The following is a 15461-nucleotide window of genomic DNA, read 5'->3' on the forward strand; positions in this document are numbered from 1 at the left end:
GGCATCCCAAGCCAACTCTTAGCCAATGCTCCACACGGCCGGCCCACCACCGTATCTTTTGATTGGAGCATTTAGCCCATTTACATTGAAAAAATTGATAGATATGTACAATAGTTATTGCCATTTTATCAAATCATATTTTTAATCTTTTTTTTTTGTTTCCATCTTAAAGAAGTCTTTCCAAAATTCCTTGTAATTCTGGTTTGGTAGTGGTGAACTCCTTTAGATTTTTGTTGTCTGGGAAGCTCTTTATCTACCCTTTAATTTTAAATGATAGCTTTGCTGGGTAATCTTAGTTGTAGGGCCTTGCTTTTCGTCACTTTGAATATTTCCTGCCAATCCCTTCTGGCCTGCAAAGTTTCCGTTGAGAAATCAATTGGCAGTCTGATGGGAGCTCCCTTGTAGGTAACTAACTGTTTTTCTCTTGCTGCATTTAAGATTTTTTCTTTGTCTTTAACCTTTGGCATTTTACTTATGATGTGTCTTGGTGTGGGCCTCTTTGTGTTCATCTTGTTTGGGATTCTCTGCACTTCCTGTGCTTGTTTATTTATTTCCTTTGCCAGGTTAGGGACATTTTTCATCATTATTTCTTCAAATCGGTTTTCAATTCCCTGCTCTCTCTCTTCTCCAGGAGAACGTTTTAACATAAATCCTGATATGGGAATAGGCTATGAAAACAGTTTCTGTACATGATAATATCAGTGGTCCAATTTGGATCGTTGGTAGATGATCCCACATGTAGCCCACATTCATTTTTTCTGTTCATAACTATTCTCTCTATATATACATATATGCATAAAATATAATTTCAAGGGAAGAATGATCATACGAGGTGGGCTTGCTTATTCCTCTTGGCTGCTATTTTGGAGCAGCAAAAAAAGATGACTACTATATTAATATAATAAAATAGAATGCCCAAGAACAGGCCCAAAAGCATTACTAAATTAAACACATGATAAACATGGTATTTCACATAGAAAGGTAGGGTAATTATTCAATAAACAGTGATGGATTGGTTAAGTGTTGGAAGGCAGAATTTTACAGTAGTTAAGAAAACACTCTTTTTCAGATTGGTTATCTTTAGGATGTGCCTTTTCAACTGACTAGTTCTATCTCTGGGGAAATAAATTAAACTTTTTTGTCTTAATTACCTGATCTAAAATATGAAAATAATAATACCACTTACCAAAAAGTTGTTAAAACTATTTTATCATGTAATATACATAAAGTGTTTATAGGCGTGGCTGGTCCATATTAAGAGCTCAACCAATTTCAAATATTGTGAATGCTACCAGAATAAATTTAGAATACTATTTTATATAAATAGTTTTATGATATTCTCAAAGACAGAAAATGCAAAAATTTATGTTATCTCAAGATAAATATACTGGTTAATTATTGCTAACACCTAAACCAATGGTATGGAATATAAATAATTTATCATAACTCATGTGTCTTCAGGTTGTAGTCAGGGGTTCAACTGACTTAGGCTGAACTTAGAGCAACTGCACGCAGCCTATATACTATTTTTTCTTTCTGTCCAGTAAAGACAGAATCACACATACACAGTGTAGGTAAATGAATATAGTTACTGTGACAGTACAATGTCAGCTGCAGGTGGCCTAAATACTAATTTAACAGATGGAAGCTGGACACAGCAAGCCTGGCTCTGTGCCATTTTTCTCTCATCTTCCTCCTGGAACCATCACATGCCAATGACAGGGGCAAAAGTGAGCAAGAAAAATCAGGAAAGGCCTTTTAAGATTTAGGCACGGTATTGGCCCGGTTTTTGTGCTGCCTCAATCTATTGTGTAGTACAGATCATATGACTGAACACACAGCAAAGGGGTGGAAATATATACTCTGTCCTCTTGGTGGAAGAAACTGTAAAGTCGCTCGGCAAAGGGTAAGAATACAGGGAAGAAATGAAATATTAGGGCCAATAGTGTAATCTACCTATCTCCAGAAGAAAGGCCCTTGTAAGTACATCGTGAAAAAGGGAGGAAATAAAGATGATACTAACTTAATGTCTAAATATAAAAAAATGGCAAGCAAAATGAAGACAAATAAGAAAATAAAATAATTTTCTGCAAAATTCAAATGAAGTTGCCACATGTCAATTAAAAAAGATAAGAAAGTCTAATAGAAAATAAGGAGAAAAAGCCACTCAGATATTTCTAGATGCAGTTTAAAGAAGTACAAACTTTCTAGTAGTCATTTTTCCACTGTAATTTGAAAGTCACTAAAATTATTTCCACGTAAATCATATTTTAGAAATCTTATCTAAGAGAAGGGGTATCACAGATATGCACAAATATTAATGTATAATATCACGAATCAAAATAAAATGTATAATAGTAAAATCCTTTTATAATAGTAAAATCCTTGGCAATAGGCACATTTTATTTAAATAGTGTGTGGTGAATAATATATTACAAGTAACCAAATAAATAGACATGTTGTAGAAATAGAAAATTCTTCACAATATTTTGTTGTGTTGACATTTTCAAAAGTATACCAAAACTGGGGAATCACAAAACAATATAAACACTGTTTTTTGGATAGTTGTAATACACACAAGCTCATTAAAGCTTCTGGAAAGTCGTGCAGTGGAAGCAAAAGCAGCAGAATATCATTTCCTAAGCATATTTGAATCATAATCATCAAATTAGTTCAGTAACACTCATGAACACCTGATGGATTACTGCTCAATGGGACATGCTTTTTAGAATAATTACGCTAAATTTACCAAAAGAAAGTTATAAAAAAAATTGTGAAAATTATAATTATGGTGATACCTTCACTACAGAATACGGAATTTGAAAAGCAATTAAAAATGGTATTTTTGCACAATGTAATTTTTATATATACTGTATATATATATATATATATTTAAAATGCACAACATAGCATTGTCATATATACGAGTATACATATATATGTGTGTGTATGTTTTTGTGTATGGGGAGAGCTGAAAGAGAGAGAGGCAGGTAAATAGATAGATACTATAAGGAAGCTTCATATGAAAGTAAAACATAAGCTCTGGAACTAGATGATTGAAAATCAGCCCCACCACAAAATGAAAATCACCTTTACAATTTAGAGGTTTTCTGATTTTCTACAATGGATGTGTATTTTTTATATAAGCAGAAAGTGCTCATTATAAATGCAAAATTACATATATTTAGAACGTATATCTCTCTAAATGGAATTTATAAATAAAATATAACCACGGAAAACAATGTTAGCAGTTCGTAAAATTCAATCAAACTAGCTTATGAATTTGTGGAAATAAAATAATAATAACATAAAATGGCCCCATTAAACATTTCTTACTTAGAGGTTTGAGCACTTAAGAAGAACTCTCATCTCACCTTTATAAACATATTCTTGAATAGATTCTTAAATTTATCTCTTGAGATTTTTTTTAATATCTATGTTTATTCCTCTCATTTATTCAGTGGTGACAATCTCCAATTTGTCTAAATTACTGCTTAATAATAGTCAGTAGTTCGGGTTTAAAATTGCGTCTTTATTATGGTTAAATCATTAAAAATACAGTTCTCTAAGGTTTTTTTGTATGTGATAAAATACAGCAATAGAGATTTTGCAAAATTTTACACAAACAGAGAAAATGGGGGTGTTGCCCAGATACGTTCAAACTTTACATGCTTGGGAACTTTCTTTATGTCATTGTTTTCCCTTGCTACATAACTCTATAGGTGTTTCATGAAGCTTTACTTGGACAAAATAGTGAAGACGAGACCAATAGCCCAAATTTCAATGCAGAGCACAATGAAGGCCAAAGGTGAGAAAGAAGGAAGAAACTAAAAGCTTGTGATGCGTTGCACTGAATGGGAAAACGCGTTTTTTCTTGTTTGTTGCTCTTCAGCACCACAAGTTCCACTGTAGAATAATTTTACGTTGTCAATAGATATGAAGAAACAACATCTTTTCAAAGATTTTATGTTCGACTTTTATATTTGACATCATTTTTCTATTCAATATAAATATTTAAATGTCAATTGCATGGTCCACACTGTGCAAAAAGCCCTTGAAGGGAGTGAATCTCTTTCCCTTTTCATTATAGACAGGAGAAGTGGTCCACTGCAGTGTTTATTCCCTAATGCTTCAGGGATACAAAGAAATACTTTGGAATGTAAACTATAGTGAAGCTAAGTTTTTTTTCAGGAAGGGGAATGCATGGATTTTATTTTGTGAAGCAATACGGGGTTTCCTCCTGACCCCTGAGAGGAAGAGAAACAATGGCAATATGCAGTAAAGTAGCTATCTGTTACCCATGCCAGAAACTGAATTCCCAGTAATTGTAAGATCACAGCTTGAACTAAAGCATTCATCTGAGCACCTGGAAGACAAGGGAGCCAACTGGGTTGATACCAAATCCTGGAAGCTATGAGTGCAGAGGAATCCTGGGGTTGCATGTTCATCAAGACAAGATGACTGTTTCTTGTTTAAATCCCTGGAACAACTTTGAAACATGAAATTGGATGTTTTCATAACTAATCTACAGGTTAAATTCTCATTAATTTTCCCCTATAACTTTAAATTGAGAGTTTACGAAAGTAAGGGGCATTTAAATGTCTAATGAATATTTTTTGAGAAGTGACTAGTGTGACTATAGGTAAGGAAAGTGTTTCTCAATAACCTGTTTGTGAATAGACAAGACCATGTTTTAGTGGTTCTATTCTTAGTGCTAATTTCCTCCCAATGTTTCTCCCTCTCCTTCAATTTCCCTGGAATCCAGCTTACTTTAAAAAGATGTCATTTTAAATTTCATTAGATAATTAGGTAAAGAATGTGGTAGTCACTTATCAAATAATACAAGATTGCTTGCATTTATAAATATAAATTGTCTTTACACATATAAAGGTAACATATTTCCTAATTATTATTATTTTATTTTATTAAAGATTTTATTGGGGAATTGGGGGAGGGGAGCAGTGTTGGGGAATTGGGGAAGGGGACCAGCCAAGTTGTTATTCTTCGATCTTCGTTGTGGAGGGCACCAGTCACCATCTGGCTTCCTGTAGGCAGCTTGTGGCCCCTAAACTCAAGGTGCTGTGTTCAATCTTAGTTGCAGTTGGGCATAGCTACCATCCCATGTGGCAGTCGAACCAGCAGCCTTGTTTCTAAGAGTGCACATTCTGGGCCGGCCAAGTGGCGCGATGGTTAAGAACTGGCTTGGGACGCCAGAGGGCCCCAGTTCGGATCCCACATATGAGGGCCAGTGACACTGCCCTCTACAGCTAAGATGCTGAACAACAGCTCAACCTGGAGCTGGGCTGCCATGAGTCGCCAGCGACGGCATAGGCTGCAGCCCCTGTGGCAGTGGGTTGCCATGGGCTACCGTGTGTAGCCAGCAGCCAGCATGAGCAGCCAGCAGCCGCAGTGAGCGGCCATCCAGAGGCCAGCGACTGATGTGCCTCGCCCAGGAAGAGCGCAATGATGGTGCCAAATTGGGCCAGTAAAGCAACGTCCTCCATAACTAGACTGAAGAACAAAACAACAGCAACTTATCTGTTCCCCTTTCTCCAATTCCCCACCGCTGTTCCCAATTCCCCAATAAAAATCTTAAAAAAAAAGAGTGCACGTACTATCCACTGAGCCATCTGGATGGCAGCTTAGCTCAAGGTGCCGAGTTCAGTCTTAGTTGCAGCTGGTCATAGCCCACCATCAAACAAGCAATCTTGTTGTTACACCAGCTGAGCCATCCTGCTACCTGTTGGCAGCTCAGCGACAGCTCAGCTCAGGAGCAGCATCACTGGCCCATGTGGGAATTGAACTGGCGGCCCTGTTGCTCAGAGTTCTGTGCTCTTAAGCCAACTCTTAGCCAACTGAACCACTCAGCAGCCCTTTCCTAATTATTACTAAATTCAAATTTTCTAAGCAGAAATAACCTTAAAGTAAGGAAAATATTTGTTCATTTTCCTAGTAAACTTTCCATGAACTGTTACATTTTTCTCTCTTTAAAAATCCCTTGATGTGCCAAAAATGGTCAAGTTTATCAGAAACCATCGGTGGATGCTTCTAAATTTTCTAGTGAAGTCACCACAAGCAATATGCTACTAGAAATAACAGATATTCAGGACTTTTTATTTTCCAGGTCCCATGTCTTGTATTCCTCCTTCTACCCTGCCCTAAATCATTTATCCCTCACTTCATGCTATGCCCTATTGAGCCCTGATGTGAGTAATTTATGCTCATTGATTTGGATTCACCTCGATGCCAAGGGTTATTCATCATGGCTTGACTATACCAGTTATGGTGTTTGTTTGTCTTAAACCATTTTGGCTTCTTGATTTTGTGGCTAGCCAGCATCTCTTCCTGGAAAGCCTCCTGGCTGGATATCATCTGCCAAGACTAACTTTATCTTTCCCTAGTTCTGAAACATTTGCTTCCTGACTATATAGGGCTTTCTTCCAATCCTACATTTCACCCGAGACAGTCCATACTATGAGCAAAATCAGTTTGTCCAGGGTTTCATTTCTTCATGGCCCTGATTGTACCCATGAGGTAAAGTTCTTGGTCAAAGCGCTAATCATTGCATACAAGATGCTAGAGTTTGGGAGTCCTAATGGACCTTGGAGTTCCCCAGGTTCAATTGTTTCCTTCCAGAGAACGAGGGATGTTAAGCTACTTGTTCCCAGCTATGCAACCTATTACTATTACATAAAGATACATCTAAAATGTAGGACATGTAATTCCAGTCTAGCTCCATTTTTCTAAAATGCTTCCACTGAAGGAAACTGTTCAGTTTCCAAAGCAGTGAATATTACATTTAGACACATAAGAATTTCTTATGTAGAGAATTATTCAATGGAGTCTTTCTTCTGCCCTACAAATATATGAGCGGATATTAGTCTACTTTATTTTTTGCATGATGTCAAGTATTTCCGTTCAGGCACTTATGACACTTTTGTGTGCCCAGTAACTCTTTGTCTTCTAGTCATTCCCTGTAATAAAACTATTATCAAGCAATGAACTGATCTCAATCATGCATATATTGAGAAAAGAAATACAATAGCCCCTGATGGTTGTCAGATTGGATCTGGTCTGATAACACTAATAACAGGTTCGCATGTTCTGCGGTTGAACATAAGCACCATCATGGAATACCAATGTCCTACAAAGCCACTATGTGTTGGTGAAGATTGAGAGAAAAGACTAGTTCATAATTATATTTGAGCTTGCATCACACACACACACACACACACACACACACACACTGTGTAACCCACAAAAGTGACACAAATATCTTCCTCTCGTGAATAAGGTGAGAAACTGCTCCTTATTTACCAAATAGAGCTTTATTTAGCCCTTTCCCCTTTCCTTTTCTCCTAAGTAAAATTTAAGACACAAAATCATTAAAGCTTTTGGAAAGTCATTTCCAAATTGCTTCTATTTCCTGGCAGCATCAAATACAAAACAAAACTACACTTCTTTGAAATCTTCCCCAAATATCCTATCATAATATCAAATACTATATAGAAAGCCCCTCCTACCATCATATACTGAGATGCCCCAGAACCCTCCATGATGTGATGTCACCTTCATTGAAGAGTCAATAAACCAAACTTTGTTCTGCTACAGTTGTGTTCAGGGTGGCAATCTTACAGTGAAATTCAAAAAATTATATCTGCCAGAATTATTTGTATTTAAAACTATAATTGTGCAATGAATTCCTTTCAATCCAAGAGAACATATGTAGTAACCATAGAATAAAGGAAAACATTTGAAAAAAAGTTAACTTAATATCCCTGAAATGAATTACACTAGGATATTGTCCTATACTACTTAACAATTAGTCCAGGGTCCTCTTGTGTGCAGATGCTTTCCAACCAAAAATTCTTTACATACATCATGCATAGAATCATCTAGATTCTCAATAAGCACCTGTTGTCAGTAACAGTGGCTTATTTTTCTATTCAACTAACAGTTATCAAGTACTTCTTAAGTATTAGATATCTGTAGCAGGTTGAATTCTTCAGTAAGAGACACAGAGAATAAATAACTGTTAGGTTCAAAAGGAAGGTGAAGGAAATAAGATTGGCCAGAAAAAAGAAATTGAACTATGTTGCAGGCTGACAAAGTCTTGGCCAACTCGTGAGTAGCTCTGGAATAAATATCACCCATTAGAGTGTCACACATTGGCCTGAAATGTTCACCCTTTCTACTTCACTTTTCTCAGCCACTGGGAACAGGATGATCTGGGAAGAATGTCACCTCAGGTAAGGTGACTGAAGCTGTAGCATACCTTAAAGGGTATGACAGCTGTAAGTGTCTGATGATTATACTTTCTGCAACTGGGCAACAACTCCTTCCTCAAGGGAGGAAGTGAGTGGCCCAACGGATCTAATTATTCATTTGCTGTCACATACGAGTTACTTGTTCAAAATGAACATAAAACTCGATAGCAATTAAGAAATATTGAGAATAAGAAATACCAAACACAAGCTGTGATACACAAGTACATTAAATATTATATTTGTTTTACATATTTTTTCGACAAGGACTACTTTATGTTGTAGGGGTATCTCTATATTTCTCTGTACAGCTAGCTGCAATAGTCTGACAGCTAACCACTCGGTTCTCCACTCTCTTTTATTTATTTCAAGACAGCCACTGTTGATTTGTTAATTTTTTTCTTTGTCACTCTTAATCCCATTGTGATTAAGCATCTCTCGAATTTATGGGCAATTTTCATTCTGCTTACTTGCCTCAGAATTAAATTGTCCTGGGCATTAAAACCCATGGCACAAATAATCAAAAGTAAGAGAGTAGAGAGTCTTCAGATGTCACCAGCAAGAAAATATGCAAGTAAAATCTGTGACAGAAATTTAACATTTACAAAACACTAGGAAATTATGTATCAGAATTTGCATAAGTATTTCAATGACTTGTCACTGGCTTTTTTTTTCTTTTTTGAGATTGTATTATTTATTCACAGTACTATGGCAAAAGGAGATTTTTTTTTTAGTCTATTTAAAACTACATGAAGCATCTATTTCATGAAAACACAAGGGCTCACTCATAAATACTCACACTAGCTAAAACATATGAGCACACACGTCCCACAGATATTGTTCCTACAGGTGGTGGGAATACAGTTATAAATTCATTGTTTAGGGAGAATGTAAAGAAGAGGAGAGGGTGTTTTGGGGATCAAATGGTCCAAGAGAGAAGAGAAATGGAAAAGGAAGCTGGAGTGATAGGGACATATTTAGTGAGCTCTGACCTTAAATTGTACTTTAGCACTATATAGTTTATTTATATTTATTTTCTTCAGCTGTATTGAGGTACATTTAATATACAAAAAGGCGCACATAATTAGCACATGCATTTTAATGAGTTTAGATATATGCATGCATATATCATGCATATATCCCACAATCAAAACGATACACTTATTCAAAACCTCCAAAAGATTCCTTGTATCCCTTGCTTTTGTGTGTGAGTGTGTGTGTGTAAGAACACAGCATGAGATCTATCCACTTAAATTTGTAAGTACACAAGAGCATATTGTCAACCTAAGTTATCATGTTGTTCAGCAGATATCTAGACAGTAGTCGTCTTGTATAACTAAATCTATACTCCTTGAAGAACAGTTCTCCAATTCCTCGTCTCCTCAACCCCTGGCATCCACCATTCTATTCACTGCTGCTATGAGTTTGACTGTTTTAGGCCCGTACCTCATTTAAATGAGGTCCTGCAGTATTTGTTGTTCTGTATCTGGCTTATTGCTCTTAGTGTAACATGTTTAAGGTCCATTCATGTTGTAAATGATGGGACTTCCTTCTTTTCTAAGAATAAATAATGTTCCATTGTATGAGTATACAACATTCACTTTATTAATTTCATCTATTGATGGATATTTATGTTGTTTTCATGTCTTGGTTGTGTAAATAATGCAGAAATAATCGCAGGATTGCAGATAACTCTTTGTGATTCTGATTTGAGTTTTTTTGGATATATACCCAGAAGTGCAATTGTTGGATCATATGATAGCAATATATTTTTTTTTAGTTTTTTTGAGGAACATCCATGCTGTTCTCCATAGTGGCTACATCATTTTACATTCCCACCAAGAATTTACAAGGGTTCAAGTTTCTCCTCACCAACACTTGTTATCTTTTGGTTTTTTTTGACAATAGCCTTCCTAACATCTATTATTATTTAGGATATCAGCCACCTAATTAAGTGACATTTCATTGTTGTTTTGATTTGCATTTCTCAGATGATTAATAATGTTAAACACATATTCATGTACCTGTTAGACATTTACATGCCTTCTTTGGAGAAATGTTTATTCAAATTATCTAACCATTTATTAATTGGGCTTTTACTTTATTTATTTATTTTGCTAATAATTTGTGGGAGTTTCTTATATATTTTGGAAATCAGCTCCTCATCTTATACAGAGTTTGCAAATATTTCTCTCACTTTGTAGGTTACTTTTTGATTCTGTTGATTGCTTCCTGTGTTGTGTAGAGCTTTTTAGTTTGATGTAGTTCCAATTGCATGATTTCCCTTTTGTTGTTTGTGTTTTCTCTGTCATATCCATGAGATCATTGTGGAGACCAATGTCATAAAGGTTTTCCCTTATTGCCAAACTGATAGCTAGACTAATTAAGAAAAAAAAGACAGAAGACTCAAATAAATAAAATTTGAAATGAAAGAAAAAATCATTACAACTGATGCCACAAACTAAAAGGGATCATAACAGAATACCATGAACAATTTATGCCAACAAGCTGAATAGCCTGGAATAAATGGATAAACTCCTAGAAATATATATCCCACCAAGACTGAATCATGAAGAAATAGAAAATCTGAACAGACCATAATGAGTAAGAAGACTGAATCAATAATCAAAACCTCCCAACTAAAGAAAGCTAGAAGCAGATAATTCCATTCAATTCTCCAACATAAATTTATTATGTATGTGTTATTATTTGTGTTTTACAAATGAGAAAGCTGAATACTAGAGATGCTGAATAACAGAGTGAGGATACCAAAACACAGATTGTCTGACTCCTAAAACATAGTCTATTTACTACTATGTTGGTTCTAAAGCCTACTACAGGTGATATGCTACCTAACTGACCAAATTTCAACTTTAAATTTTCAATCTGAAATTTACTAAAGGATATATTAGGAGTACCACACCACTACATGAGTTTAAATTCATCTTCTTTCTCTGAGCTTCCTCTAAAACACTTCCCTAGAGGTTTTCTATTACCCTCTTCTATTTGCATTTCTTCACTCTTCATCAAAGGCTTCCTCACATCTGGAGCTAGCTGCCTCTTAAATTATAGCTTAATTTTTTTTTCAAAATTCTCTTCTGATTTACTATGTAGCATGTATCTTACAAAGAGCTCAAATTTCATGCGTTCAAGTGTGTATTCATAAACACTTCAACCAAATCAGTTTTTCCCAATGACTGTTCCTGTTTCTGGATGCAACATAACCATTATTCTACAGATGAAAATGTGGGCCCCTCTTTACCATGACACTTTTCCTCCTTTTCCTTCTTTAGACAATTAGCTGGCATTTTATTTACCCTTTATTTGAATTTCTACAAACATCACCAAGATGAATCCATTATTAAACCTTAAAACAACTATCACAATAAATATTTTTCCAGTCATTTTTTATCTAATGTATTCTACTGAACCTGGTCAGATTAGTATGTCTAAACAACTCAGATATAAGTAGGATCTTCCTCTTAAAAACCACCAGGGATTATTTATAGGCTAATGATAACTCCAAATCTCCTATCCTGCCAATGAAGGCCTTCCAATGTTTTTCATGGCATTTCTTTCACCCAGAATGCCGTACCTTTCCCATTAGCAATCAGTGTTTCCCATTTGCCCACATACAGTTGAAACCTCATCTCCTGCCTGTCTCACCCAGTAAAGAATGGTTTGTTTTTATTCTGCTCTAACATGGAACTCTTCTATACCTCTCTTAAGTGTTTAGTAAATGCTTCCTTAGAGAATGGATGCTGGCTTCTACTCTGCTATATACTTATGGGCTCAGATGTTGTCATTCTTAACTTTTGGTTGGCCAGCCATTCTCAACAGGAGTTCCCCTTCATATCATCATTAATGTGAATTGCTCTAATTTCTCTGTTATGTTAAGTTTACCAAAAACAGCCTAGAAAAGTGATTTAGTGAGGGGATACATTTAAGTAAAGAAAGTAAGGTCAAAGGGGGGAAAATACTAGGCATGGATGTTGTTTCAACCACAGATTAGATTCCATCTGCTCTCACAGGGAGCTCAGGAGTACAAATCACACCACAGAGTTCTTCCCACCTATAGCGAGGAAGATGGACTTTGATAACTACCTCTGTCAGTGTATCATTGGCATGAGACTTCCTCCCAATCCTGGAGGCAAGAGTGTGCCATCTCCTGGATGATGCAATTTCTATTGGGTTGTGAGCAGTCTCCAGAGAGTATGGCCAAGGCAGCAAAATCTGCCACAATACATCTCTTGCACTATTTAGATCAACCTTCTTTCATTAAGTTTCAACTTATTTTTTATTAAATTTACTTAGTTTGATTTACAGGAGCTGCTTCTTCAGGATTTTAAATAACCACAATTTCTAGGAAAACATTCAAGAAGAGAGTTAGTGAGACAAAATAAATCCCTTGCTGCTGCATTTGATCACGAATTTCTAAATGAGACTCATCATCTCCCACCTCCATTACTCATGCCAGTTTCCATTTGCCTGGACTAGCACTTTGGATTTTATGGCATGAAGGCCCCGACGTGCTCCAGTGGTAGTCATAGATTTAAGTTTAATGGAAATCTTACTATGCCCCTTGGTGGAAGTGTCTCCCTGTGACAACCAAAACCTTCCACCACAGAAACTTAAATTAGTAGTAGGACAGGAAGCACAGATACTCCAAGTGGATCACTGAGAGTTATGATTAATCAAACACTTACATCTCTACCCTTGGGTTTCCAGAGCTATGTATGTTACCTCTTGGGCAAACAGCATGAAGTAATGATCACTTTTGAAGGTGTTATTTTCAAATAAGCATTATAAAGGTGCCTTCAACATGTCATTTCACTTGTATGTCAACATGCCAGTTTGCAGATTAACTTAAGAAATATAACTCTATTCCTCCAGTAGCTTGGGCCAAATACAGTCATCTTTGACTCCTGAATTTCTTGAACATACTCCATCCCTTTCATTATCACATCCTATTGGTTTTGCATTCAGAATATATTCAGAGTCTAATCATTGATCACTGCTTTTTTTTGTCGACACCGTAATCCAAACCACAACAACCCCTCACTTCTGGGCCATCACACATCTTTATTCTATCCTTGTCCCATCACCCAACTACACACCTGGTACCAAATTTGATCCTTTCTAAAACATGTCAGTCCATATCACTCTTCTTCTCAGACCCCACCAATGGCTTTCTTTCTTGTCCAGAATAAAATCCAAAATTTCTCATGAAAATCTACAAGACAAACTTTATAACCAAACAACTTACATTTAAATCACATATGTGTATGTTATTATTTGTGTGAAATTAGCAAGCTAATAGAATTATTTCTGTCTCAGTATGGTATTGATAGAATTATATGAGTGGGTGTATATTGTATACTTTTACCTGTGCCTGATGCACTACATGAAGGTTAGGGAATATGTTTGTTGGTTCTGTTCTTATTATTGCTGGTGTATTTCTTACTTATTTTCTGTATTTATTATTTAAACAAACATTTTTCATGTCATAAAATTCTCAAAAAAACATGATTATTTAATGGCTATGTAGTCTTCCATCTCATATCATGCCATTTTATTTCTTTCATTTATTCATTCAATCATTTGCCCCAATCTAGGTATTACAGCAGCTGCTTGACATCACTTGGATGGAAATAAGTGTATATGAGGCATAAATCAATAACACAAAACAAGGAACACATGCATGGCATACATCATTGAATATGTTCATTATTCTCTCTGACAGTTTCACCAAAGTATATACATTTTCTCCCAGACACCATGCTGAAATGCTTAATGCTGTAATAAAAATATTCTAGTGAGATGAATATGGGGAGTATTACGGAGAAAGTCTTATCCATTCATTTATTTCATTGTATTCCATATATGCTGAGCTTAAAGGGAGAGTTGGGTCCAAGTAGAGGGTAAATTTTAGTTCCTTCCATGTAACTTTTACCTGTGCCAAGGGTGCTATGTACAGAAATAATGCTGCTGTCCAACCACTTCTCAACTACTAGTAGTCATGATTAAAGAGTAAATTGCATAAACCACATAAGACATCAGAGACCAATCTATATGAAGGATACCAATATCAGCTCATGACATGGAAACAGAAAAAAATGATTGTTTCCCAGAATGAAACTTCCAAAATCATAGAAAATGAATGCTTATTTATTTTTAAATCTTAAATACATTCTATTTTATTTTTTCCTATTTTAATTTCTACCTAATTTTCTTTAGTAGAAGAGAAATATTTAATTAAATTATGTTTTCACCACCACCTTCCCACCCATGCTAATGTTTACCTCCTGGACATTTGGTCACTGAAATATGTTCACCATATTAAATGGCTTGAGGCAAGTAGCTGCAGAAATAATTTTGGAAAAAATATATAATATTGAAAAGGCATAAAATATATTTTCTTCTGTTGAGCTATAATTTTATCAAAAAGTTTGACTAATTTTCACCCACACACAATGATTCTTGGAGCTGCCACTCCTTACTCAAATTATAAAGTTGTGAGGGGGGAGATTTCTGTCTTTACAAGGGCATCATATTATATTTATTTTCAGGACAGTATTTTCTTAAATATATGTTTACAGATGTAAATCATTTATTCCCTTAAAAACCAGGAAATGGCAGCCAGAAGAAAAGCAGATCTCTTATATTTTCTCTCCTAACGTTAGACTTTCTTCTGAGCCTAGAGAGAGGCATTTATATAGCAACACAACCAAGCTGAAAGATCTCTATAAGATTAATAAAAGGTGGCCAGAGAACAGTCCCTGGAGATTTGTTCTAGCCTCATTCTTGCTATTTTGGGTTCCCCATGTGACGATCTGTAATTAGGAATGGGAATTTGAGTCAGATAACTTACATTTTACCATCATAAGAAAAGTGGTTTAGATCTCCACTGAGTTCTGCCATCCGTTTTTACTCAGCCTACAATGAGCATGAGTGCATTCACAAACACGCCAGACAGACAGACAGACAGACAGACAGACAGACAGACAGACAGACACACACACACACACACACTTTTACCTAAACCTTCCAAAACTTGGTCTCTGGGAAACCATCTTTCCAAAGAATATTCTCCATCACATCTCTACCAACGTGCATATTACATTTCCTAATACTGTTCCAAAACCTACAGCCTTGCATTCAGATTTTTCTTATCTTTTTTACTCTCAGAATAAAACC

Source organism: Hipposideros armiger, unplaced genomic scaffold (genome assembly GCF_001890085.2).
Source record: "Hipposideros armiger isolate ML-2016 unplaced genomic scaffold, ASM189008v1 scaffold_1358, whole genome shotgun sequence".
In the NCBI taxonomy this organism is placed as follows: domain Eukaryota; kingdom Metazoa; phylum Chordata; class Mammalia; order Chiroptera; family Hipposideridae; genus Hipposideros; species Hipposideros armiger.